The 24,522-nt window shown below is 36.8% G+C and overlaps 1 protein-coding gene across 3 annotated transcripts in view; it reads right to left on the reverse strand.

Moving 5' to 3' along the window:
• Positions 1-24,522, reverse strand: part of HPS4 (Hermansky-Pudlak syndrome 4 protein) — a 304,728-nt gene that overhangs the window by 257,412 nt on the left and 22,794 nt on the right. For 2 of the 3 annotated variants that reach the window (XM_090413586.1, XM_090413589.1), the window contains exon 2: positions 15,744-15,854. The exons of the other annotated variant lie outside the window; for it this stretch is intronic. The gene's annotated coding sequence lies outside the window, so the exon portion shown is untranslated. The remainder of the gene's footprint in view (positions 1-15,743; positions 15,855-24,522) is intronic. 3 annotated transcript variants of the gene reach the window in all.

The following is a 24,522-nucleotide window of genomic DNA, read 5'->3' on the forward strand; positions in this document are numbered from 1 at the left end:
ATGGTGACCCCAGATTGTAGGCATTAGTGAGACCTAGAAAAACAATTCAATGGGTAGGCTATGTAGGAGGAATGGATGAAAGTTTTTGCATGTTTGGAGTGACTTTGAGGAGAACAGATTTGTATAAAAGGAATGGCCTACACTTGAATGTGTTTGGTATCTAGAGTCTTGAGAAATTATTAATTGGCATGAGACAATGCAGAGAGTCAGGAAAATTAGATTATGATGGGAGGAATGGTAAGAATCTGTGTGTAAAAGTGACAATGTTATATAACTGTGCTACTGAATGGGTATTATCATGGAAATGATTATGAGAAGAGAATGATTTTTGGTTAGTCTGGTTAAGACTTATGTGCAACAATGTCCTTCATAAGTAGAACACCAGATAAGAAAAGATATTTGCAAGTTGTCCAACTGTGTCACACAAATTACAGTATACAAAGAAAAGCACGCAATAACTTATGTCTGGACACAAATGCTAGGAGTATAAGAAACAAAGGGGTTGAGTTTGTTGCCTTGGTGAATACAGGGGGACCTCAGATTGTAGGCATTAGTGAGACCTGGCTATCAGTGACATAGTAACTGGTATCAAGTGTAGAGAATAAAGTATTTTTATGAAGGATGGACAGAATAGGAGAGGAAGGGAGTTGTGCTACTAATGGTATTGGATGATATGAGTCCAGTTAGAGTTGAGAACTATGCACCATAACCAAAATGGCAGAAATCATAGGTGTATCATGAGCCACAGTATCTAAGATTATGAGAGGTATAGAAATATAATAGAAACGAACAAGACGTCAACAATCAGTTCTCCAAGATTCGATTACATTTTCTGCCTGAAACATCACTGGCACAATTGGGACATATTTTGCAGAAGGAATTGGACCCAAATCAGTCTTTTCTCCTTTTTTTTTTTTATTATCCCATTGTATTATTACACCAGATAATCATCATCATCATCAAATTCCTGCCATGTACCCTCAAGGGGTGTACAGGATATGACAGTACTACATGGAAAAATGACATCATTACTAACTTCTTATCTACAATTTTCCTCCAAATCAGTCTGTTACTTGTCAAGATTCCAACATTATCAGATCTTGTATTTCTGTCATTTAAGGCACTTTGTACCATATCAATCCACCTATATCTTGGACTTCCTCTGGGTCGTTTTCCTGGCAACCTGGCAGAGAACACTTATTTTGCTAATCTTTCCTCGCCCACTCTGTTTAAGTGACCATACCAGACTGAGATTAGCTCTGCTAATGCATTCCTGGATGCTGACAATATCAAGTTATTTCCTAATATCTTCATTTTTTTATATGATATTGCCATTGATGCCATCTGTTCATGCCTCTAATCTTTCTCAGGACTCTCATATCTGCAGTCTCCAGTCTTTGGTCAAGTGTTTTACTTCTGACCCAGCTCTCAGATCCATAAGTTAAAACTGGTTTGAACACTGTCTTGTATACAGCTAATTTAGTGTTCCGACTAATTTCTTTCTTATTCCATATGAATTTATTCAATTGACTTCCCACCATACCAGCTTTGCTGATTCTGTTGTCTATTTCTATATTTAATTTACCATCTTCAGTAAAAATCGTGCCTAAGTAGCTGAAATGTTTTACTTGTTCCATAGGTTCTCCATTCACAACACAGTTGACATTTTCAATGATTCTGCCTATTTTCATTGTCTTTGTCTTTTTGTTGCTGACCTTCATACCATATCTATTACAACAGCTATTCAATTTAGTCAGAGAATCTTGCAGACTTGTAGCGGATTTATTTAGAAGTATAACATCTTCCGCATAAAGCAAAGAGATGACATTAACATCTCCAATTTTGATATCAGGTTTAATACCACTTTCCTTCATAATGTGATCCATATAGATAATGAATAACAGAGGGGATAATGTACATCCTTGTCTCACACCAGATTTAACATTAAACCATCTTCCTGTACTTCCTTCAATTCTAACTGCTGACTTACAACTCAAATAAAGACTAAGTATTGCTTGATATAATGCCCCACTGACACCATATAACTGCAGCGAATTGAATAGCTTCTCTCTTGGCACCTTGTCATATGCCTTTTCCGAATCAACAAAACTTAAATACAAATCTTTGTTATATTCCCATGCTTTCTCAACTATTTGTCGTAAAGTGAAGATCTGATCCTGACAGCCTCTATTTGGCCTGAATCCAGCTTGTTCTTCACCAAGCTTTTCTTCCACAATTCTTCTCAACCGTTTCTCAAGTATACTTGCATAGATCTTGCCAGGAACACTCAGTAGGGAAATACCTCTGTAATTCTCACATTCAGTTTTATTTCCCTTTTTATATATGGGTACTATGAGAGCTCTACTCCAATCATTGGGAATTCGTCCCTCTGTCCAGGCTTTCTGAACTATGCAGTGCAGCCACTGTAAGACTTTTATACCACCATACTTCAGCATTTCTGGTCGAATATCATCTACTCCTGCTGCCTTTCCACATTTCAAGCCTTTGATGGCTTTTTCTACTTCAAGTATGGATATGTATTCCTGACTACATGCCTGGTCAGTGTTTTTTTATCACTGTACTGTCATCACTGCTTGTTTCATTTAGCAGTTTTTCAAAGTAATTACTCCATACTTCAAGGATATCTTTTTCTCCTGTTTTCATGTCACCTTTATCATCTCTAACTCCTTTTACAGCACTCTTTCCTCCATTCCTAAGCTTCATCAACAACCTCCAGAATATTTTGCCACCTTCTTGATATTTATTTTCTATATTCTTGCCAAAGTCCTCCCATGACTTTTGTTTAGCTAGTTTTACACACTGTTTAGCTTTCTTACATTTGTCTCTGTATTCTGTAAGAGTAAAAGCTGACTTATTTGGCAGGAACTTTGATATGCTTTCTTCTTCTTTTCCTTCACTGCCTCTTTAAGTTCCTGTGTCTACCAGGGAGTTCTGATTTTTTTATCCTTGCACGCAACCTCACCACATGCCTCTCTGGCAGAATCAATGTTTTCTTCAGAGTTTGCCACTGAATCACCAAGGTTTGATTCCTGTTCTCAAACTCTTTCATTTTCTTTTCAATAATCTTTCTGTATTTTAGTCTACACTTCACATCTGAGAGCTGCTCAACTTTTATTCGCTTTAAAACTTTCTTACATGTTATTCTACATCAGATAATAGAGGTCAAATTCATGTATTTTATATAGCACCTTTTCTGGGTTGTTATAAAGTTCACATTTAGAAATATTTATGCAATTTATTAAATGCACTGCCGATGTTTCCTCGATGTTACAGATGGGGAAGACTTTTATGCCATTTCTAAACTTGATTGATCTTGTGTGGCTGGTCTTGAGGCGAGAGATCATGGTAGTGGCACAGCAATTAAACTTGGAGTTGATGGTAGCTCCTGGTTTTTCTGCTGAATACCAGTGGTGAGTCATGTCCTGGAAATGTTCTTTTTATGTTTTCTTTCTGAGCGGTTTTAATAAGATCAAAAACTGTGGTATCACTTGATGTTTCAGCCATTTTTGCTACTTCAAATGCAGTTTTATTTCCCTTTAATGCCACATATCAAGAAAGTGGCAAAATATTCTGGATGTTGTTGAAGAAACTAAGAAATGGAGGAAAGAGTGCTGTAAAAGGAATTAGAGATGATAAAGGTGACATGAAAACAGGAGAAAAAGATATCCTTGAAGTATGGAGTAATTACTTCAAAATATTCCTAAATGAAACAAGCAGTGATAGCACAGTGGTAAAAAACACTCAACAGGCATACAGTCAGGAATACATATCTATACTTGAAGTAGAAAAATCTATCAAAGGCTTGAAATGTGGAAAGGCAGCAGGAGTAGATCATATTTGAGCAGAAATGCTGAAGTATGGTGGTATAAAAGTCTTACAGTGGCTGCGCTCCATAGTTCAGAAATCCTGAACAGAGGGACAAATTCCTTATGATTGGAGTAGAGCTCTCATAATACCCATATATAAAAAAGGAAATAAAACTGAATGTGAGAATTACAGAGGTACTTCCCTATTGAGTGTTCCTGGTAAGATTTATGCAAGTATACTTGAGAAATGGTTGAGAAGAATTGTGGAATAAAAGCTTGGTGAAGAACAAGCTGGATTCAGGCCAAATAGAGGCTGTCAAGATCATATCTTCACTTTACGACAAATCGTTGAGAAAGCATGGGAATATAACAAAGATTTGTATTTAAGTTTTGTCGAATCTGGAAAAGGTATAGACAAGGTGCCAAGTGAGAAGCTTCAATTATATGGTGTCAAAATGGCATTTTATCAAGCAATACATTGTCTTTATTTGAGTTGTAAGTTAGCAGTTAGAATTGAAGGAAGTACAGGAAGATGGTTTAATGTTAAATCTGGTGTCAGACAAGGATGTATATTATCCTCTCAGTTATTATCTATATGGATCACATTATGAAGGGAAATGGTATTAAACCTGATATCAAAATTGGAGATGTTAATGTCAGCTCTTTGTTTTATGCAGATGATGTTATACTTCTAAATAAATCCGCTACAAGTCTGCAAGATTCCCTGACTAAATTGAATAACTGTTGTAATAGATATGGTATGAAGGTCAGCAATAAAAAGACAAAGACAATGAAAATAGGCAGAAGCATTGAAAATATCAACTGCATGTTGATATTTTCACAAGTAAAATATCAACATGCAGTTGATATTTTAGAACAATTAAAACATTTCAGCTGCTTAGGCACGATTTTTAGTGAAGATGGTAAATTAAATGTGGAAATAGACAACAGAATCAACAAAGCTGATATGGTAGGAAGTCAATTGAATAAATTCATATGGAATAAGAGAGAAATTAGTCGGAACACTAAATTAGCTGTATACAAGACAGTGTTCAAACCAGTTATAACTTATGGATCTGAGAGCTGGGTTAGAAGTAAATCATCTGACCAAAGACTAGAGACCGCAGATATGCGAGTCCTGAGAAAGATTAGAGGCATGAACAGATGGCATCAATGGCAATATCATATAAAAAAATGAAGATATTAGGAAATAACTTGATATTGTCAGCATCCAGGAATACATTAGCAGAGCTAATCTCAGGGTGGTATGGTCACTTAAACAGAATGGGCGAGGAAAGATTAGCAAAATAAGTGTTCTCTGCCAGGTTGCCAGGAAAACGACCCAGAGGAAGACCAAGATATAGGTGGATTGATATGGTACAAAGTGCCTTAAATGACAGAAATACAAGATCTGATAATGTTGGAATCTTGACAAGTAACAGACTGATTTGGAGGTAAATTGTAGATAAGAAGTTAGTAATGATGTAAATTTTTCATGTAGTACTATCATATACTGTACACCCCTTGAGGGTACATGGCAGGAATTTATTATTATTATTATTATTAAACAAGACCTCATGGAGTCAAAGACTCATCCAGGAGATCCTTTTATCTCACGCACATCTCATCATACCGCGTCTTAAACACATTCAAACTCCTTGCAGACACCACACTTTCAGGCAAGGCATTCCAATCACTCACAACTCTGCACGAAAAAAACCTGCCTCTCACTCCCCTACTCACACCCTCTTTATACAGTTTCCAGGGATGACCTCTGGTTCTCCCCTGATCTCCCACTATTCTCTATAGAACTTCTCCACCATTGATCCTATAACAACCTCTTACCAACTTGTAGGTCTCTATCATATCTCCCCTCTTCCTTCTCTCCACTAGACTCTGCAAATCACATCTTTTCAATCTTTCCTCATACTCGATATTCCAGAGGTCAGAAACTACCTTAGTCAGTCGCCTTTGGACCCTTTCCAACACCTCTTCATCCTTCTGAAAACCAGGTGACCAAATCTGGGCACAATAGTCCATGTGTGGCCTAATCAAAGCCTTATACAATGGAACAAGAATCTCCCTACTTCTACACGTCAATGTCCTCCGCATCATTCCCAGAAGTCTTTGTGTTGTCTTCACAATTTTGGCGATGTGTCCCCTAAATTTTAGATCCTTATCCACTATCACCCCAAGATCTCTTATTTCCTCTACTTCCAACAATATATTCTCACCAAGCATAAATTCTGCATCCCATCTTTGTTTTCCAAATTTTAAAACCTTACATTTTTGCAACATTGAACTCACATCCCCATTTGCTTGCCCAATCACTCAATTTATTCAAGTCTTCTTACAAGGCCACAACATCTTCACTACTCTTTATGGTTCGTCCCAACTTTGCATCATCTGCAAACAACTGAATATCTCCATCCAAATCTTCGCCAATATCATTAATATACAAGTTAAATAGTAATGGCCCTAAAACAGATCCCTGAGGCACTCCACTAGTGACTTTCCTTTTCCTGGATATTGCACCCCCATACACAACTTGTTGATACCTATCAGATAGCCAGTCTCCAATCCAATGCACTAATCTAATATCCAACCCCATCTGCTCTAGTTTGACTGTCAACTTATCATGAGGTACTCTATCAAAAGCTTTTGCGAAATCCAAGTATATTACTGTGTATCCTTCTCCTCTGTCCAAGGAAGCAGTCACTGTATTGTAATAAGTAAGTAGATTACTAAAACACGACCTCCCTTAAGCAAATCCATGCTGTCCATCAAAGATTATACCATTGTTGTCAAACCAACTCTGGATCCTAGTTCTCACAAGCTTCTCCAACAACTTAACCACAACACCTGACACACAGATAGGCCTATATTTTGATGCTCGAGTTCGATCACCTCCTTTATGAAGTGGCACAATCTTGCCCTCCTTCCACTCTTTAGGGACTTGACCGAGTGCAAGACTCGTATTAAAAAAATATGTCAAGGCAGGTGTCAACTCTCTGGCACATTCCTTCAGAATACGCGGTGATATATTATCAAGTCCCACAACCTTATTTACATCTAGTTTACTCAACTCCCCAAACACCTCTTGCTCACTTACAGTCAGTCTCTCCTCCCCATCATCAGCTGCTCTCAATCTCTCCATGAAGTCACATTCACAAGATTGAAAGATCTTTATGAACTGCTCATTAAGTATCTCCACCACACATTCTGCAACAGCTGTCTTTATACCATTTCCTCCAATCAATGTCATCCTTCCATAATCATTCTTTCTTTTGCTGGCTACATATCGAAAGAACTCCCTAGGATTCTTTTTAGCTTCATTAGCTAACTGCTGTTCATACCTCTCTTTAGCTACTCTCACCAACCAAGTCACCCTCCTTGCCTGGTCTTTGTAGACCTCATGAAATTGGTTACTTCCACTTCTCTTATGCTGCCTCCACAATGCCCTTTTTCTCTGTATTGCATGCTTAATCTCTTTATTCATCCATCTCACACCTACCTTATTTAACCTTCTCACCCATGGTACACATTTAGACATTGCATCTACTAAATATTTTTTGAAAATCCCCCAAGCTGCATTGATCTCTTTTCCAGCTAACTCCTCATTCCATGCTACCCTTGCAACCTGTCTCCTGAGCTCTTCATAATCACCCCCTTGTAGTTTCACATATACCCTTTTTTCACAGGGGTCCTTGCACTGGTGGCAACCACCCAAGTAATCACCTCATAGTCACTTTCACCAATTGGTGGATGATTTGATACCTCATTGATAATTACATCCTCCGATGAGATGACCAAATCCAAGACCCTTAATCCTCTTGTGCCCTCTGTTACTACTGTCTGAGGTAGTTATCCCTCAAAAACTCAAGAAACTCATTTTCTTTACTTCCAGTTGCTATCTCTTCATTCCAGTCTATATTGCCATAATTAAAATCACCCATAATGATCACCCTTTTCTTATTTGCTTGGCTTATTTGACTATACATTTCACTATCACCACCATCCACATTACCAGGTCTATAACAACATCCCACCAAGTATTTGATTCTATTCACCTCTATCTCACACCATACTGCCTCAAAACCACTGGCCCCATTTCCCTCTTGCATCTGTACCTTGTATGGACATAACTCTTTCTTCATCAATAGCACTCCCCCTCCCTTTTTACCCCTTCTATCCTCACGAAACACATCATACCTTTCCATCTCTATTCCTGTCAGGATGTCATCCTAATCTAACCATGTCTCACTTATTCCGACAATCTCTGGGTGCACAGACGCAATTAGTGCAACCATTTCATCCGCCTTGTTTCTTATACTTCTAGCATTGGTATACAAACACAACAACTCATTTCTGGATCTACAGCTAGTTCCACTGATACCACTCACTCGATGTGATCTCTCCATGCAGGACTGGGGCCATTTCCCTTTCTGCTTCTTCATTTTAGAACCCTTTACAATTCCATCTGTTTCCTTTTGATTCCTGATCATCCCATTACTTTTCTGCCTACACATGCTCTCACCTTCTCTTGGAGCATCCACCTTTCTCACACTGTGTATCACTGTCCACCCTGAGCCTCCCCGTTTCCCTGCTCCTCTTGCACACCCATTCTCTCATTTTCTATACTCATACCACTCACTTCCCCATTCATTTCCACTTCTTCAATCTCTCCTGTCTTACTCTCCTGCTCTTCCACATCACTCCCCTCTCGATCTGATTCATTCTCTCTATTCACTTCTCCACTTTCCAGCAGCAGTCTCTCCAAACGACTCACACCATAACCACTCAAATGCAGTCCATCGCTCCCATACAGCTCACTTCGTCCCTCAAACTCATTCCACACATTAACAAACTGTACTCCCATCTCCTCACACATTTCAGCCAGAATATCATTCATAATCCTTGCTCTCCGCCTCATTTCACCACAATCATACCTAGGCAACACACTGACTACCCTTCCTGTCACACTATTCTCCTTTATCTTTCCAAGCAGTCTCCTGACATTCATTTTGACATGCTCTTTGTTCTCTCTCAAATCATTTGTACCAATTAATACAATTAACTCTTTTGCTCGTTCCCGCCTCATATTCAATTCCTCAATCACTCTACTAATTTTACCGCATGGAAAACATACCTTGTGCATTTTATCCTCTAGCACACCTTTAATAATGGAGTCGCCATACAACGCCACTCGCTCATCTTTTGTTAACTATTTCATGCCATCATGATTTATTTTAATAGTTTTGACCTGAATTCTCTTAATTTCATTCCGCATCCATTTCATTTCTTGCTTCATCCAATCCAATTCACCTTCCGAACCTCGCGACACATTCTCTCTATCATTAAATCTTTCTAACTTTCTAACTCTCGACCCACTCTTCTCACTTTCCCTCTCATTCATCCTTCTTTGTTTCCGTACTTTCGGTCCAACATACGTCCAACTTTCACTATCATTCTTCTCACTTTCACTCTCACATATCTTTCTTTGTTTCCATACTTTCGGACTAACATGCGTCCAACTTTTGCTATCATTCTTCTCACTTTTACTGTCATTCATCTTTCTTTGGTTCAGTACTTTCGTTCCAACATGCGTCCAACTTTCGCCATCAGTCATTCTTTTTTCGCTATCATTCATTCTTTCGATTTTTTTTACTTGTGATTTCTGCATCACGCCATTTCTACTTTCATTCGTTCTCTCAATTTCGTTTCTTTCCGCCTCACTTTCGTCCCTTTTAACATCCGTTACGGTTGTCAAATCGCTCTTTTTCTTTTTTCCTGATTTTTTAACATTTTTTCGCCTGTCTTTCTCACCATCCTTTTCTTTCAAACGTGCACTCATGACACAATCGGTACTAGCACTTTCTGTCATCAACTTCATATTCGCATTCCTCAATTCCTCGTTCAGGTCACATTTCGCACACACCCTTCTTCCATCTGCACTAAACATCCACAAATCATTTATGTAATCGAAGGAATACATATAACAGACCTCACACTTAACGAAACGACTGAAATCCAAATTAAAATCATGGAATTACAATGCCGCCGCCATTTTTTTTTTTCTCTGCAGGTTACTAGGTCTAATATTAACGATTTCGTATTTAGTTTAAGGAAAAAAAACCCACACTAATAGTATCGGTAGCGTACAACTTTTACAGCCGCTCTTACTTAAACAATTACGCATATATACTTAATTATTCCTAGTAAAACTTATCTGAATCAGGAGCTCTTCAAAACACGTCCGTACCGCTTGACCCACTAGCGCCCGAATTTGATGATGAACAATCCCACATGAGATAGAATCCATTGGAAAATTATTTCGGAATCCTTATGTAATTTGTTTATGTTTTTTGCTACATCTCTAAGCATTTCTTGATGGCTAGTGTAGCAGTTCTTAATAGCTTAAAGGGCTGCTAAGGAATCTGTGAAAAATATAAATTCCTTTCGGTTTTGTTTATCCAAATGTTGCAGTGCTGTGTTAATGGTTATTAATTCTGCATGGTATGAGTTGCATCCAGTACTGTTAGTTGTTTTTAGTTCTATATTTTGAGAATCATAGATGAGTACACCACTCCCAGAATTGCCATTTGGATTTGTGGAGCCATTTGTGTAGATCTTTATTGAGTCATGTTCATATTCCATTATTTTTGAAAGAGCTAATGATCTGAAGATTTCCTAGGCTTTTTTCCTCATGAAAAATGAGAAAAAAAGCCTAGAATATCCATTTCAAAATTGATAACTATATTTTTCCTGTCTTGATTTCGAGGAAATGCTGGGAGGTCAGCTATTTTATTTGGACAATCCAAGGGAATTTTATTTTCCATGATTTCATGCATTGTTGATTTTTTCTTTATTCTGTTTGTTGGTTGCCAATTTTTAAAAAGTTCACTTGTTCTACAATGTAAGATTCAGTAAGATTTTCTTGCCATCTAATTTTTAAAGGAACAAGGTTGGATTCGAATTCTGCTATTTTTCCAGGAGTTGTATTCCTTATTCCACATATGATTCTAACTGCATTTTTCTGAATTTTTATAAGCTTGTCTAAACTGGTTTGTGATGTTTGCATCCGGATGGGCAAAGCATATTCAATTTGGGTCAGATAATAGAGATGTATGTGACTTTTAAGGTTTTAGCATCGGCTCCCCATTCTTTACCTGAGATACTTTTCATGATATTTAGTCTTCTTTTTGCTCTGACTGCAACATTGTTGATATGTTTATTGATGCTTAGTGATGGATCCAGAGGTATTAATTAAATGTAATTAGTTGGCTGTTTAGCTTAATCTTTGGTCTCCACTTTCTGAGGTGGTTATTAATAGTAAATATGCAAATTTCTGATTTAGTAGGGTTAATTTTGATTTTTTGGTTTACAAAGCTATTGAAGGTTTATCTACATACTGTGAAAACCAAAAAATCAAAATTAATCCTGCTAAATCAGAAATTTGCATATTTACCATTAATAACCACCTCAGAAAGTGGAGACCAAAGATTAAGCTAAACAGCCAACTTACATTTAATTAAAACCCCAAACACCTTGGAGTTACTCTGGATCCATCACTAAGCATCAATAAACTTATCAACAATGTTGCAGTCAGAGCAAAAAGAAGACTAAATATCATTAGGTCTTCTGCTGTTTCTAGGTTGTTTTGAGCTGAGAATAGGACCAAATCATCAGCAAACACAGCTATCTTTGTTTCTTTATATTTTTATCTAAGTCGTTTAAGTAGATGGGGAAAAGGAGTGGGCTCAAAATGCTTCCTTGAGGGAGTCCGTCTTATTTTTTCTTGGAAAAGGTATTATTTATTCTAACTCGAATTGTTCTATTTCTTAGAGTCATAAATCCTGTTTTTGAACTTTCCCTTCTATTCCAATATGACAAAGTTTGAAAAAGAGTTTCCTGCCTCCACACCTTGTCAAAGGCATTGCTAATATCTATAAAAGTTGCAATGGCGGATTTCGCAGGTTTGGTCTGGAAGTAACCTTGCATTGTCTGGGTTAAGTAGAAAAGTTGATCAGTTGTTGAGTGATTTCTTTTAAAGGCAGCCTGAAAATGTGGTATTATACTATTTTTGTTTAGATAGTAATTTAAACGTTGGAATATCATTTATTCCATCAATTTGCCTGGAATTGAAGTCAGTGAAATTGGTCTATAACTTCCTGGTTGGTCTTAAGGTTTGTTAGGGTTTAAGAATGATACGATTGTGGCTGTCTTCTGGTCTTTTGGAGCTTTTCCTTGTTTTAGGCTATTGTTGTATAGGCAAAGTAGCCAATCTAAGACTAGGGAAGGAAGATGTTTGATCATAATTCTTGTATGTTATCTGGTCCACATTATTTATTTATATCTAGTCTCTCCAAAGCATCTCTCAATTCAGAGATTGTAAATGGATTCCAGAATAATTTGTTTTTATATTTTGGAGAATTCGCAGTTTTTCTGCTGTCGAGCCTGTTTTGATATTTGGTGGTATTTCCTAGTATTCATCTCTTGCTTATATTTTGAAAATGAAAGGCCGAGGTATTTGCGATTTCCCTGTCTCCAATTTTGATATTTTCATCTGAATCTTTTAGTGTGTTAGTCTCACTTGCCTGTGGTAGGTCTTTGTGTAAATTAGCAAGTCAATTTCCAAAGTTTAGTATCTGAAGTGTTTGGATTTAAATTGTGGCAAAATTCTTGCCACCGTTCTTTGTAATATATATTATATTTTTGTTTAATTTCAGCATTTATCTTGTTGTACTTGATCCTGGTTTCTGGAGAGCTTCCAATTTTTAAGATTAAATAATTCATTTTGTTTAGTTGTTTTACTGGCAAGTTCCTGGTAAACCTTTGTGTAGTTTGAAATAACTTTTCTCCTGTAGCCCTTTAAAATACACATGAAAGACATGTCTTAACCAGACAAAACCAAAAATCATTCTCTTCTCATAATAATTTCCATGATAATGCACATTCAGTAGCACAGTTACATAACATTGTCACTTTTACACACAGATTCTTACCATTCCTCCCATCATAATCTAATAGAGATGTATGTGACTTTTAGGGTTTTAGCATCGGCTCCCAATTCTATTCTAATAGAGATGCATCTTACTTCCTCCCATCAGCAAACTTTTCTTTGCTGCATTTAGGATAGTATTCTTCCAAGTTATGTAGTCTTTGTCTAAGTCATCATGGTATGTGTGATTTTTCAGCATTTTACTTACTTCATTCTTGTATTTCTCCCAGTTTGCCTTCTGGAAGTTCCAATGATATTTTCTTATTTTTAGAAGTATCTGTGGCATAGTATAATTATTAAAGGAACACGTAAGACCACAGTAATAACTTTTAATTAATAAGGTACAGATATTTCGTACTAAAACTAATAGTACATCTTCAGTGTTACAAACAGTTATAGGAATGGAATACAAGTAACGAGCATTCGGTGAATCATCTATTAAAATACATAGTTGTCGCACACTAGGAAATGATAGAAAATAATAATTAATTAGTATTTAAGATAACTGGATTTTTACGCCGACCGAATTTAAATCGAAATGATTGTCTCTCTCTCTCTCTCTCGAAGATCTGGGAGACTTATTTTATGTAATCATTAAAAAACCAATTATCTTAAATATTAATTTATTATTTTCTATCATTTCCTAGGGCACAACTACTACGTATTTTAATAGGTGATCCACCAAATGTTCGTTACTTGTATTCCATTCCTATAACTGTTTGTAACACTGAAGATGTACTATTAGTTTTAGTATGAAATATCTGTACCTTAATTAAAAGTTATTACTGTGGTCTTACGTGTTCCTTTAATAATGATATTTTCTTTTTTGGGTGGGTTTAGTCATTTTTGGGTTCAGATTGCTTAATATTGGGATATGATTGCTTCCTACTGGTTCCAAAACAGACCAAATAGCCTTTGTTGTGATGTTGTGAAGATCCACAGACACCGCAGTAATATCTAGGGCATCTTTTGTACCATAAGAATGAGACAGATAAGTGGGTTCTCCACTGCTGAGAGTAATTAGTCCTGTTTCATCTAAGAAATTACTCAGGTTTTCTCCTCTTGGGTTTATTTCCTCAGAACCCCATAACAAGTGTTTGCTATTCATGTCTCCTAAGATAATGGAGTTTTCTTCAATGAGATGGGATAGGTTGGAAAGATTTGGTCCAGGTTTGTCAGGAGGATGATAACAATTGAATATGTTTAATGGCTTTTTTACTTGATTCCAGTATTTGGATTCCTTGTATTTCAGTTCCTTCTAATACTATGTCTAGTTCAACAACTTTATATGACAAGTTTTGGATTAATGTCAGAAACCGTCCATTTTGGTTAGTAGGCCTATCTTATTGTATGATATCATAGTTTTTAATGTTTAGTCTGCTGGTTTGTCAAAGTTTGGTTTCCTGGATGCAAATCATATCAGCATCATGTTTGTCAGCTAGTAGTAATAGTTCATTTAGTTTTTCTTTGCTTGCTGGAGTAACGATACCATTTAAATTACATTGGATGACATTAATATTTCTTGTAATGGGTGGAATGATTTGCTCATTTCTCAACTCTGACATAATTTCCAAATCAAGAGTCGCGTCGGCTGTCCCATACGCAGTAGCATAGATATAATCACTGAAATTTGTCCCAAATGTATATGACTTGTATCAGTCCATTCCACATCAAATTCATGGTGTTCTAACAGCCCGAGTTAGACCTATAGCTTATTAATAAAACATTCTCAAAAAAATTTGTAGGTGTTTCCATTATTTTGATAACTCCCTGTATCAGCTGCCCATAACGAAAAGCACATTTCCTTTCAGATGTCTATTTTGCAAGGCATTATGAGAAGGGTCGCTACCCAAGACTAGGTTTGATTTTTAATTGTGATCTTATCAGTAGGAGACAGAGTAAGGAAGATAACAAGATTGAATTAATGCAAACTTATATATTTTCCATATCTAAGTGGCAAAACAGCATATTGCCTCCTCTGATCTTTCACCAGAAGGGTCAGATATTAGTAAGTCTCCTGGTCTAGGTGGTATTCCTCAAGCTGGGGTCAAAAACTTGTGTTCCATAATTCAAAAACTTGTGTTCCATTAGCTGTCATAAAAAAGGAATGTGTTCCTTTTTTATGACAGCTAATATTGCCTATATTAGCTGTTATAAAAAAGGGAGATGTCACATCTCCTCAATCTATTGCTCTCACCTCAGTGTTCTTCAAAGTGAGGGCACTGAGGTAGTGCAATAAAAGATCTATTGCTCTACAGCTTCTTCACTATAAGAGATTCATTAGCTAATTAGCAATGTCAATATGAATTCTACCATCCTCATTCTACAATATATCTCCTCGCTAACTTTACCACTATGAAACAAACATACACACAACCAGAGAAAGATTTGGAGAAACTCATATGGTCTTTTGATATTCCAAAGGCATTTGACCATGTCTGGCATCAAGGTCTCTGAACAAGCTACCATCTTATCTCCTTGTGCCCTTTGCAATTGGGTTGCTAGCGTCTTCTCTGGTAATTTCCTGTGTGCCATGTTGAATGGCTTACTCTCATCAGTAAGCCATTCAACATGCATCAATGCTGGGGTACCCTAGGATTCTGTAGTCTCACTCATACTCTTACTCCTTTATATCAATGATCATTTCTGTAGGATTCTGTAGTCTCACCCATGCTCTTACTCCTTTATATCAATGATCATTTCTCTCTGATTTCTAATCCAATTCATAGTTCACTACCTGGAAATGCATCAGTTAATTAGCAATCACCAATATGGATTCTACCATGACTTAAAATACTAATCTCCTTGCAATTCTCAAGTGGGATGAAGACAACTCAGTGAATGTCAATGTTATTAATTAAAACTCAATACTGTCTTATTACCTGCAAGAACGATACTACTTCGCTCCCACTTACTTTTGATAATGTCCTGATATCCTCTCAAGATCAATTTTTCCTTTATTGGGCCGTCTGACTGTCACATCTAGATTTTACTGGTACAAACATTACATCAGTAGCCTTCTTGATCTAAAAAAAAAAATAAAAAAATAAAAGTTTTTTTTTTTTTCATTTCAAAACATTACCTCTCTCTCTTGCTAAACTCCTACCACTAAGTCTGACCTATCCTGGAATACTGTTTCTGCATTTGGGGTGGTACACCTAAGACCTCCCCAAGAATTCTTCATATACAGAAGAGGATGATCTACTTAAGAGGTTATCTTTCTCTCATACTCCCTATAGGCACTTTCATGGGCACTGCTCTGTTGAACTCACCACTAAATTCTTCCAATTTCTTCTAATCATGTAAGTAGAGCAGTCACTGGTAAACACCCACACAGTCCAAATCCAGACATACCAAATGAACTTCCTATCCTATCCCTCTCATCCGTCCTAGGACGAGTTGAGTCCCCTCCTACTGGGGGGGGGGGATTACTGGCATATTAATGCAGCAGTTCTTCACTCCTCTGCTGCATCCCCTAAGGGCAATATTCATGACTGTAATCCATGTGTGTTCACAGGGTCGGTTTGCCTGCTTGCAGGATGAAAAACCCAAGATAAACTGGGGAGAAAAGTCCACGCCCAAAACCGGCTAACTTGGCTATGGCTGAGGAAGATCTTTGAGCTCCTCACATCGTCGACATAAATTGAACCTAGGACACTCCTTCCCCAGACAAGGAGTTTTGGTTGCAAAACTTATAGCCACTAGGCTAACTGTGCAGACTAAATGAACTTATCTTCCTTCATTCCATCTACCTGTGTTGTGTGCAGCAATTTCTCCCATGCTGCTTTTCCCAATGAATACAATCCTGTACTTTTTAAACATATTAATAGATTACTTCTTTCTTCTTACTTGCTCTCCCACACATAGCACTGCTGTGACTTTTCCTGTGTTGTCTCACACACACAGGTATACCTCGATCATGATGACACGTTAGGTTCTAGACCACTATCGTACAGTGAATTTTACTGTATATAGAGCAAATCATTGCCTTCCCCCCTCCACTCTTGTAGATGCATGTAATGGTTTAATAATGTTTTTAAGCATTCATATACATATGTAAAAAGAAAAAAGTTATTCTCAATAGCTTGTCTTAATTAAGAAAACACAACAAACAGTTTTTGGAAGTTTTTCCACTTGGTAAAACTATGAATTAAAGATATCAAGAAATTATATACTTGGTTTAATCCTTTATTCTTAGTATATCCTTTATGTACTAAGGCAAGTGATGTGAAGTCATTAGCTTCTATATACGAGTTGACCCAGTCCTGATTATATTTCAGGTGTAAACTTTGTTTGCTTACAGTTGAAGGATTAAACCAAGTATATAATTTCTTGATATCTTTAATTCATAGTTTAACCAAGTGAAAAAACTTCCAACAACTATCTCTAATCCAGAGTATTTTAATAATAAGATGCGACACCTTTTGGCTACTCATATATGAAAATATAACTTCTGCATTACTTCAACCATAACATCACCTCTGGGTCTGGCTCCTACTGATGAGACCTTGATAAAGGTCTAAACTGGTCTGGGTAGTGAGCCTTCCCATAATGCATAGCATTATACACACCTGTAAGGATATGTGCTTTGCATTAAGGGATACTAAGGCAAGTGATGTGAAGTCATTAGCTTCTATATACAAGTTGCCCCAGTCCTGATTATATTTTGGGCACAAACTTTGTTTGCTTACACTTAGATAAAGGATTAAACCAAGTATATAATTTCTTGATATCTTTAATTCACACCAGACAGTTTGTTCATCAATTACACCATTACGTGTTTTACATTTTGGCAAAGAGATTGCCACATTTACGGATAACTGTAGTATTAACTAATAACACTTTTCACTTCACTTAAAACATTATCTTTGTTTTTTAATAATCATAACAAGAGTAGTGCAAGGTAAGTTTAGCCTGCAGCCTATCTCAGTGTTCAATGCGCCATCACCACTAAATTTAACCATTTTACTCTTAGCATGCAATGTTAATAGATCCATGCATTTTTTTTTGAAGCAGTAGCATCCTTACTTTGAATTTCATCTGACATTATTAATGACAATACAATAACAGTTACAGTTTATAATTCACAACATAACGCCTAAATACAAAGATATAGTGAGCAACAATGTCAAAAATAAAGTGAGTTCACGAAGTGCATCAGTTGATTCGAGGCAGCACATGTCGCTAAAACCACTGTATGAGAGAATGCCAAACATAAATGGGCACTGGTCATAACTGAAAAGCATTGCACGAACAGATCACAGAGGATCGTCAGACAGGATATTACTGTATACAAAGGAATTAACAAGAATATTAATTTCATGTCAAGCATAATTCACTTTGTAACCAAATATATATATATAAAAAAAAACTATTTAAATTAATTGGATATTGAATCCAACATTATTTCAAAGCCGAATAGAAAAACTACAAGACTTTCATGCCGAATATAGAAACTATAAAAGTCTCGACAGATCCAAGCGCAAGCAAAGCTTTCATGCCAGGGAAAACTCGTGGTAAAGTTGGAGTAAGCTCTGATCACTTTCCTTAGTATGTCCCATAATATAAAGCACATCTCCTTGAGGACATGTATGATGCTATACATTATTGGAGAGGGGGGGAGGGATCTACCCAGACCAGTTTTGACCTTTGTTGAGGTCTCATCAGTGGATAGGTAGACCCAGATGTAAATACCCAGGTTGAAGTGATGCAGAAGTTATACTTTACCATACAAGTTGCCAAAAGATGTCACATCACAAAAGGCACCAAGAATTACTGAAATAAAGAGCCAAAAGGCTTCACTTCGGCAATGCGAAATTATTTAAATTAAGTGGATATTGTATTCGGCACGAAACTACAAGAGTTTCGTGCCGAATATAGAAACTATAAGTGTTTCAGTAAATCCAATTTGTGGAGTAGTGAGACGAAGAGTTGTAGAGTTGATGCCCTCTCTCGATGAGTCTTTGAACTCCCTGGAGGTGTGATATAATAATAATAATAATGAAAAAAATTTTCATTACTACAGCCAAATGTAGACAAATTATTACCATCATACTAAAAAATTATATTACAAAAAAAAATGTTATAAATTTCGTACAAATTAAATTGCAATGTGTTTTTGGCAAAGTTACAAATTTCATAAAGACAGTTAAGGAATTAATGTACAGTGCTCACAGAAAATTATGCAGAGAGACATTTCAGTATGGAATATGTCCATCCTGAACTACAATGCAGTTCTCACAATGTTGTACCATGCCTAGCAACGAGTGATTTCGGCAAACTGGCCCATTCCTCCTTCAGAGTGAGGCCTTTTGTTTTCTGGAGGGGAATTTCAAGAAGCAGTGAGTCTCACTGTTAGTCTCACAGTGAGTCTCACTCTTATTGCATCCCAAGCATGTTCTATGGCGTTGAGATTTGGGGAGCGGGCTGGCCACTCAATTCAATTAACATCCTCAGTCTTCAGAAGTATCTCCACTGCTTGTGTATGATGTGATGTAGCACTGTATTCCATAAAAATGAATTATTTGCCTACAGCACCACGGAACAATTGAACATAATGTTGAAGAACTACGTTGCAACACTGTTCACCAGTCATAATCCCTTTTCCAGCACTTGTAGGCTCAAATGAAGCCATTAGGCATAATGTCATGACTCCCGCACCACTATCCCTTTCAATATCACATTTTTGCGATCGTAAGCAGTATCACTTTCACGCCAAATCAAGTGTGTCATTGGAGGAAAAACTAAAACAACTCATCTGTAAAGAGTACATTAGCCCACTGATGTCTTGTCCAATTTTTATGGATACAGCACCAAACACCACTGAAAATGTGCTCTACGATGAGCTGTGGATAAAGGGACACAGACTACAGGCCTTTTGGCACATAGGCCAACTTTTGCAGACTTCATGCCACAGTTTGTCAAGATATCTGTGTACTTGTGCTTGAATGGAGTTGACTTGCAAGCTGACCTGCCATGGTGCATCGATTACATTTTGCTGTTATAACTAAAAATCTGTCTTCATGCTCCATGTGAAGGTGACCTCTTTAGCACGCATCTGGAACACATTTCACTGGTTTGAAATGCTGCAAAGAGCCAGGATTGAAAGCTATATGAGATACCAAACTCTCTGGCAATATCACCAAATCTGTGGGCCTTCTCCAAGCTCTCCAATAATTCTTCTCCATGTGAAATCATCTAGATGATGTCTTTGAGACATTGCAAGAAATCCAAGTTTGCAACTTTATTCCTTCATGAAAAGAGCTCCCTTCAAATACAATTCACAGCCTTTTGCCTTTTATCCTGTTGAGTGCCACCACATGATCCCTTTGCCCTGTGCCCAGCCATCTATGAAAATCTGAATGTGTACCTGCTTTCTACTCAATCGTCTTATAGAAATTGCCACAAGTTGATTCATCTGAATTTGCAGTTGTAATCTTCAGAAATGGTGTTCGTAAGACAGGGTAGTTCTGGACACCAGTGTGTATGACCTGGGCCTGGTTCCCACTGATAAAACCTCGATAAGGTCAAAGTCAGTCTGGGTAGTGACCCTTCCTATAATGCATAGCAATACTGTGCAACTGATGTAAAGTCAATATCCTCTACATATATATGGCCTAGTCATGAACATACTTCATGGATAAACTTTGTTTGCTTAAACTTGAGTAAACGGTTAAGCAAGAATATAATTTGTCAAGTATAATTTATTTGGATATGCAGTCTGATACTGTTTTCCTCCAAGTACCTAATTTCTATTCAATGCTAACATCTTCCCCTTGCAGGTGTTTATGTGTTGGCCCAGCCATCTACTGAGTATGTCATCAGTGACTCTGTAGTTCCATATATACTCTTCACTTAACTGAAAATTTCACATGCTTAGCCACCTCCCAGCTCAAAAATGCATGATCACTCTCTCCCATTGAGAGGCAAAATGGTTACCTTGGTTATGGATCCCAATATTGATATTAACACCATATCCAACATTCCCAAAACCCCTCTATCTTTCTTCTTATCTACATCTCTATACTTGAAATCCACAATAACAATTGCTTACCCTCTATTCAATGAACTAATCTGCTGATACACGCCATCTACATCTGCTTTTGCCATTCCTACAACAGCAACCCCAACTACATGTGTGTACACACAAGGTGATTCCAAACCCTGTTAAACCTTAAAAGTGTATTCTATGCCAAAACTAGCAAAACAAAAGTCCTGATAAACATGGGTGGTCTGAAAATTTTATATTTCTGAGATACTAGTGTGTGAGTTTACATTTATGCATTAGCTGATATGCACTTTTATTAAGAGGATTTATCTGGTGGCTGAATTCTATGATATCAAATGTTCACATCATCATTTGTGAACATGGATTAATTAATTAAATTAGTTTAACTAAAGTAAATCGATTAACATCTGCATCATAAAATGAATAAAAGCAATAAGAACTATAAGGATACTGAAAACCAAGGAAAATATACTGCCTTTAGGAGATACAGAACCCACACCCATGCAAACCGAGGACTGCAGTGGAAGAGGATGTTTCCCAAGTGCTTGCATTGAAAGTCATGCATAAAAATTGGCTTTTTCCAGAACTACTTCCAACAAGTTCAAGAAACTCTACCAGCTGATCATCTGTTAATAGGTATTTTATGAGTTGTTTCTACAAAATGATTTTTTGTAGAAAGTGCTTTTAGAGGACAGCGATTTTCAATAGAGATGGTACTTTCAGTTATCAACATGATCTCTGTCGGATGCCTTCTTGAAAAGAAAAAAACAGGTAAAAAACATCTTTCATGAAGTTTCGTTGGTGTGGAAGAAAAACTAAGGTGCATGCATGAAGAGTGGCACCACATTTCAGTTGTGAAGCTAAAGGTTTTCTAAAGGATGGAGCTATCAAAGCAAACCAATTATGTGGGCTCCTTATTCACCTTCCTGAAATATGATTTTTATTTTTGGAGCCATTTGAGGCTACCATAGTGGGGAATGTTGAACTGTTGAAATGTGCTGAAAGTACATATGTGAAATGCTATGAGATCCCATCCAGGAACCTTTGAGCACATAAGACTGGGACATCTAATAAATTTAGTTTAATCCTTTATCCAATTGTAAGCAACCAAAGTTTGCACCTGAAAATATCTTCAGGACTGAGGTAAAATGGTACATCCCTTGGCAACTCATAGCAAAGGTGGACCAAGTTCTCATCACTCCTTGTCTCAGTATCTCCCATCATGCAAAGCACATCTCCTTGCGAACATGTATACTGCCATGCATTAAGGAAAGGGCCACTACCCAGACCGGTTTCGACCTTTATTGAGGTCTCGTCAGTGGGAGGCAGACCCAGAGTGGTGATACTAAGGTAAAAGCAATGGAGAGGTCATATTTACCTATATGAGTTGCCAACCGGTGTACCACCCTATTATTAAATTACTATGGATTTAGAGAAAGATGTTGGAAGTTTATTTTTCATTTGGTTAGACTATAATAAATTTAGTTTAATCCTTTATCCAAGTGTAAGCAAACAAAGTTTGCGCCTGAAAATATCTTGAGGACTGAGGTACCTCAGTCTAACCTATTATAGTCAACTATTATAGTCTAACCAAGTGAAAAATAAACTTCCAACTGAGACATCTCAATGGCTGCATGGCTAGAAAATGAGGCAATTCTTAACACCTTTTCCTTCATACTTACATGGTGATCAGAATATATCTTAGAAATTATGGAAACAATTACCATGTTATGAGTAAAATTTCAGTTTAACATAAACAAAAATAATCACATTTGAGTAACTCTTGTGTGAACATATTGCTCTCTAGTTGAATTTTTTTTTCATCATTTATTGAGTTATCATTACATTTTCATATCATTACATCTCATTCATTTAAATTTTCTTTCAAAATGATAAAATTGTAACCTAAAAGCTAATAACAGGACTCTAGCTTTGATGTAGTAATTTTTTTTTCCACCAGAGGTCAGGCCAATAGATTTAATGGTTGACCAGTAACTTTAGCATACCATGTAGACAATAGTGCAGCTTGTTTCTTTGTATATATGTGTATACTCCTTTCTAAATCCTACACACCTCATCATGGTGAAGAGGTGAACAGGAGATGTAGGTGAAGTATGTTGGAAGCTTGATCTTCCAGCAGGATCACCCTAGGCATGAAGGCTACATCAATATTCCCGGCTAACGTGGAAGGCATTTGGTGATTGGGCCAGCAGCACATCATTGACTAAAAACTAAGACAAGTGGAAAAATTGGATATCGATCGGAAAAGGAAAAGAAAACTATATTGGAATAATAAAACTAGCAACATGGAATGTAAGAGCGATTAATGGAAAAGAAGAACTTATAGAAGAAAAAGACAAAAGAAACATTAAAATATGCAGCATAACAGAAACAAAAAAAAAAAAAAAAGGAAATGGAACAATGAACATACGAGCCTATATATTTATATACAGTGGAGTAAAAAAAACAAAATAGAGCTGAAGCCGGACTAGGAATAGTAATACATAAAGAGTTAAATGAAAATATAGAATATAAATATATAAACGAAAGAATATTAACAGTTAGGATAAAAGCAGATAGAGGTAAAATAAATATAATTACAGTATATGCCCCAGAAGAAGGAAGAAAAGAAAAAACAGAAGCTTTTCATGAGAACTTACAACAAATAATACAATAAATAAAACCAAATGAAAAATTGATTATAATGGGAGACTTAAATGCAAGAATAGGAAATATACCAATAAATGGAATCATGCAAAGATTTAATGAAGAAACAATAATGGAGAAATACTGATACAATTCTGTGCAAATAATAAGTTAAAAATAATGAATACATTTTATCAGCATAAAAAACAACATAAACCAACTTTTGGAAACACAAGAGAACAGGAATCAATAATAGACTATATTATATGTAACAAAGTAATACACCCCATAAATAGAAGATATTAGTGTTAGCATCAATAGAAATTGGAAGTAATCATAATCTGTTAATATGTATTATTATTATTCAGGCCTCCATGGAGTCAAAAGACTCATCATGGGAGGTCCTTCCTAAGAACATAAAGTCTGGCAAGACTCATCGAGGGGAGGTCCCCCCCTAAGAAACACAAAGTCTATCATACCACTCCTTAAACTCATTGACCGTTCTCGCTCTTACCACTCCATCAGGCAATGCATTCCACGTTTCAATCACCCTCCATGCAAAGAAACCACTCCTCACCCTCTTGCTCACAGTTTCCTTTCGTAACTTCCAAGGATGGCCTCTTGTCATCACTCCTTCCCACTGTTCAACCAAGCGAAAGAACTCCCAGGTGTCAACCCTGTAACCACCTCTCAACAGTTTAAAAGTCTCAATCATATCACCTCTCCTTCTATCCACCAAACTCTGCAGTCCACATTCCCTCAGCCGATCTTCATAACTATCACTGTACAGTCCTGAAACCATCTTTGTTATCTGCCTTTGTACCCTTTCCACAGTTAATTTATCCCCTTCAAATCCTGGGGACCAAATCTGAGAACAATAGTCCAAGTGTGGTCTGATGAGGGTCTTATACAATGGAATGATAACTGTTTTATCTCTGCAGATCAGTGTCCTTCTCATAATTGCAGCAATCCTTGTGTTACCTTCACCACCTTTGCAATATGTCCCCTAAATTTCAGGTTTCTATCAATCATCAACCCCA

This window comes from Typopeltis vanoorti, chromosome 24, assembly GCF_054136105.1.
Source record: "Typopeltis vanoorti isolate ZY-2024b chromosome 24, IOZ_Tvanoo_1.0, whole genome shotgun sequence".
Lineage (NCBI taxonomy): Eukaryota > Metazoa > Arthropoda > Arachnida > Uropygi > Thelyphonidae > Typopeltis > Typopeltis vanoorti.